At 48.1% G+C, this 4,727-nt stretch overlaps 1 long non-coding RNA gene across 2 annotated transcripts; it reads left to right on the top strand.

Moving 5' to 3' along the window:
- Positions 1 to 1,321: 1,321 nt before the first annotated feature.
- On the top strand, positions 1,322 to 3,056 carry LOC311220750. Of its 2 annotated transcripts, none has more exons than XR_014619239.1 (4): positions 1,322 to 1,603; positions 1,775 to 1,865; positions 2,226 to 2,404; positions 2,854 to 3,056. It is a non-coding gene; the product is annotated as an uncharacterized lncRNA (long non-coding RNA). The 2 variants fall into 2 exon arrangements; XR_014619240.1 differs by having other exon boundaries at positions 1,730 to 1,865.
- Positions 3,057 to 4,727: the final 1,671 nt, after the last annotated feature.

Raw genomic sequence — 4,727 nt, 5'->3', positions numbered from 1 at the left:
ATTTAATATGGTATCACCATTCTCCCATCATTTATTTACATTAAACCTGTAGGTAAGATTTTCCGTTTACATCTTAGAATATTCTACTTAATTTTCTAAAGCTTTTGTTAATGCCTGATTTTCTGTTCCTGGTACTAGTGCCAAAATTTGACTTTCAGATGCCCGTTCTGCCACCCCTTTGGCTCCTGCATCAGCCAATCTATTCCCCCTTTCAGTATCAGTATCCCCTGTTTGCTGTCCTTTAGTGTCAACTTTAATAGGCAGGTATACTACTCGGAGTAATTTCGGTATCTCTTCTGCATGTTTAATTGAGGAAGATAAAAGTCCTCTCTCCTTCCAAATTGCCCCATGTGTATGCACCACACCAAAGGCATATTTCAAATCTGTCCAAATGTTTGCCAGCTCAAAAGCTCTTATCAAGGTGATGATTTCCACCTTTTGGGCTGATGTTTGTTACCGCATATCCTGTGAGGCAGTGGCCAAGAAGTGACCGCATATCCTGTGAGGCAGGTGGCCAAGAAGGCCAATGGCATCCTGGCTTGTATAAGAAGCAGTGTGGCCAGCAGGGCTAGGGAAGTGATTGTCCCCCTGTACTCGGCTCTGGTGAGGCCGCAACTCGAGTACTGTGTTCAGTTTTGGGCCCCTCGCGACAAGAAGGACATGGAGGTGCTTGAGCGAGTCCAGAGAAGGGCGACGAAGCTGGTGAGGGGTCTGGAGAACAAGTCTTATGAGGAGCAGCTGAGGGAGCTGGGCTTGTTCAGCCTGGAGAAAAGGAGGCTCAGGGGTGACCTTATTGCTCTCTACAGGTACCTTAAAGGAGGCTGTAGCGAGGTGGGGGTTGGTCTGTTCTCCCATGTGCCTGGTGACAGGACGAGGGGGAACGGGCTAAAGTTGCGCCAGGGGAGTTTTAGGTTGGATGTTAGGAAGAACTTCTTTACCGAAAGGGTTGTTAGACATTGGAACACCATCCCTGGAGGTCTTTAAAAGACGTTTAGATGTAGAGCTTAGTGATATGGTTTAGTGGTTTAGTGGAGGACTTGTTAGTGTTAGGTCAGAGGTTGGACTAGGTGGTCTTGGAGGTCTCTTCCAACCTAGATGATTCTTTGTAATACCCTGTACATCTGCTAGCCCAGGCTCATGGCTATTGCTGTTATCAGTGTTCCGGGCTGGCCGCGAGGGACCGCGGAAACGACGATCTACCCCGGGCCGCACTGGGCCTTGAGGCCTTGTCATAGCCCAGTCCGAGCACTCCCTTCGGGGCTCCCACCGCGCGCCCAGCGGTGCCGCGCGGGGCACTAGGGGGCGCTGCGGCACCAGCTGCCTTGGCAGGCCCTGGCACGGCGGCCATCTCCGGCGGCGGTTTGAAAGGGTGACGGCGGCAAAGTGGGTTGTATATAGAGGCTGACAGAAAAGGATAATAGCTGTATTTGTCGCTCGGCTTCCTTTGTTTCCTGCCTTCCTCGTTGCGCTGAGCCCAGCTGGTAGCGTAGAGCGGGCCGGCCTGGTGGATCCCTTCCATTCGCTGCACCAGCGCTAGAGAGGTCGCCATTTTCATCTCCACCCTGCCTCAGACCCTCTCGGCCGGACTCGCCTCGCCGTGGAGGTAAGGCGCTCTGTCAGCGGCAGCAGGCAGTGTCTGGCGCTCAGCTGAGGCAGGAGAACCAGCCGGGAGCGCGAAAAGGGGCCTGCACCGCTCCTGCCCGTTGTCTGATCGCCCCGACATCACCAGGTTCCTCCACTGATTTCGTTTCCATCCTTCTTCACCCTTCCCCAGCGCTGCGGGGAGGGGGCACGGGGCTCACGAAAGAAGGGGAAGAAGGTGCCGAGGAGAGTCGAACAAGGAGAGGCAGCCCCAGTGGACAGCGGTGAGTGACGAGGACAGAGATTTGGATTCCCCCATCAGCCCAGTCGGGCGTTTTTACCGCTCCCTTCCTTTTACCTCCTTCCTTGTGCGCGCGGGGAGCAACCTTGCCGGCCTGCCCGCCATCAGGGGTGCTGCTGGAGTCGGGTCAGGTGGGGGGCTGCGGAGCAGGTAGCTGCAGCCAGAGGCAAGCTGGGCTGAATCGCGGGCACCAGAGCCAGTTGCTTTCTTCCCCCGGGCGGGGGGCTCGGGTTTCTGCTGTCTCCCTGCCCGTGGACCGAAGCGGAATAAAGAGGTCACCTGTCCCCGTGGAGTCTGCAGGCCGCCGGCTCCTTATTGAGGAGCCCATCGGTGTCTTCCGTAGTATGAGTCATCAGCTCTGCAACTGGGCAGTGGTGATCGAGAGCCCCCGGACGCAGCGCGCCGGGCTGGGCTGGACAAGCTCCCCGCGAACGGCGGCGGCAGGGCCGCCGAGGCCTGAGTGAGACGTTACAAGGAGAGAGCCCCCCCCTCCTTCCTGGCCGCCGCCAGCAGCGGGAGCAGGTAGGCTCTGTGTCAACATCACAGTGAGCGAGCGCACTCTCGAGGCAAAAAAAAAAAAAAAAAAAAAGAGCGTTTCTGGTGTGTGGGTTTTTTTTTTTTTTTTTTTTTTTTTTTTTCCGGGGGTTGTAGATGTAAGAACAGACCGTGTTGAGGGAGGGCAGGTGGTGGCAGACCTGCGGGAGGTCAAGGCTATGTGGGGGCTCTGGGCTCAACTTGTACTGGACACAGGGTGTGGTGGCATACCGGGGATGCTGTGGTGCCTCCCTCACAAGCAGGGGGTGGGTGCCTGTGTTTATAACCTAATTTTGTACCCAAAGAACTAAACTCTTATTTTATCCTGGTGATTTGAAATGTGGGGCTTGTCTTGGATTAAGTGTTTGGTTTTTAGTCTTTTATGTAGTATATGTAACTTTGTGCTTTTACCAAAATTATAAATCTTTCTTTCTTAGGCCAGGAAAACGGCAGTTTCTGGGACTTCTAACTAAAGTCAAATGTGAAGTAGATCATAAATCTTCTGATTGTTTTTGAACTTCTATGAACTGAGTAATATTTTTATTGCCTTTTTTAAAATTACATTTTTTAGGAAGCGATTTAAACAAAACCCTAAACAGACTTTCTCACACCCATTCCAAATATCCCCCCTGTACTGTGACAACTGCTTAATAAATCCTAAAAAGTCAAAATGTTTGTAAAGTTGGTGTGTGTTTTAGTTTTATTACCTGCTTTTGTGTGTGTTGCAGGGGGTCTTATGTAATGCTCAGGAACTGACTTTTCTATTTAAATTTAAATCAGTGTATAAGGAAACCTTGGACATATAAGGTAACATATTAGTATTAGAGTTGACTGAAGTAATTGAGATTAGAATGTGTTATTGCACTCATAAGAAATGTTTAGTAACTGACATTTACTTATGTCATCTGATTTAATATTTAGCTCAGTAGAGGTATAGATGTGTTTCTGAAAGGTGCATTTTTCACTTCGCAAAAGCGTAGATACAACTTTGAAAAAATAAAATAAGTAAATTTCTATTGCAATGATTGATTTTTAGTTTGAAATTTAGTTTCTTCCATTAACTCGGGTAAGAAACTTGAATATGGATATATTTGCATGGATAACAAACATTAATTTGTTAGTGGGTAATATTTTCCGGAATATTTCTCTGGGGGAGAAATGTCAGTCTTGAGTATGTTATTCACTAGAGAAGAGCTGGGAATGATTAGGCAGGCAGCTATGCAAGAATATGAAAGAACCAACCCACCCCCCGACTGGGAGTAATTTCAATAGAGCAGAAATATCTGCTTGCAGACTGGGATAATAACAACCCACGACACAGAAATCATATGAGAAACTTAGGGTTAGAATGAGAAAATACTCAGGGATGAGTCCTGAGGACCCGGTGACTTGTGGAAAACGGACTCCACAATCAGTAAGATTGTAAAGTAGGTATGTTTATGCACGGGGGGTAGTCCTGCCAAAGTTGTGCGCACCTGAAGCAGCAACTTGCCTTGGTTTTATGTAAGAAAGAGTTACATATGCACAAAGTTTCACAATACACCTATACATATTCATAACCTGTCCCCGCTTCATATTAAAATTAGTTCCAAGGAGTCATTTCCATAAACTCCTCCCATCTGCGCTTGCACAGTGTGTCCTGGTGGTAGTCATCGGGGGTCCTGGGGATGAAGGTTGATGACTCTTCCTCGTCACCGCTAGTTGACCTCTTGTCTCTGCGCAGACTCAGTTGCTCCTTGGCTCTTGTCCATCTGCAGGACCAGTTTCTACCAGTTTCTTAAGATAGGCTCACACTCTTATTAGGAGACTGACCTTGGTAAGGGGCCCAAGGCTTCTTGCTTTAATTAATTTGCACCATCCTAGTTTCATGCCGTCAGCACTCTATCTCTACTTGATAAGATTCTCCTAACTCCCTCTCTCAGTCCCCCCTTTTCTAAAAAGTTAGTAAATTCTTTTACTATTTCTAGATTCAATATAGTGTTTATCTATCACTCTTTCAAAATATGTTAGACTCCAGTTTCTGAGTTTGTTCTTTTCCACTCACTGTAGGAGTTTCCTGTACTCTTAAAACACCATAAGGTACATCGATCACTACGCAAGGAACCATGGACAAAACCACAACCACGATTACTGTGATAAACAACTGTTTCATCCAGGTTAGGTTTGGCAACCAGGAAGTTAATTTTTCTACCAAGTCTGTAAATCTGATGATTTCCGCCTTTTGTGCTGATGTTTGTTACCGCATATCCTGTGAGGCAAAGTCCTTGGCGGACGAAGCTGCTGCCATCTATATACCAATCCTCCACATCTT

Source organism: Netta rufina, assembly GCF_964035555.1.
Source record: "Netta rufina genome assembly, chromosome: W".
Lineage (NCBI taxonomy): Eukaryota > Metazoa > Chordata > Aves > Anseriformes > Anatidae > Netta > Netta rufina.
Note: the sequence above shows the minus strand (reverse complement) of the source record. Positions and strands in the feature narration are given on the sequence as shown.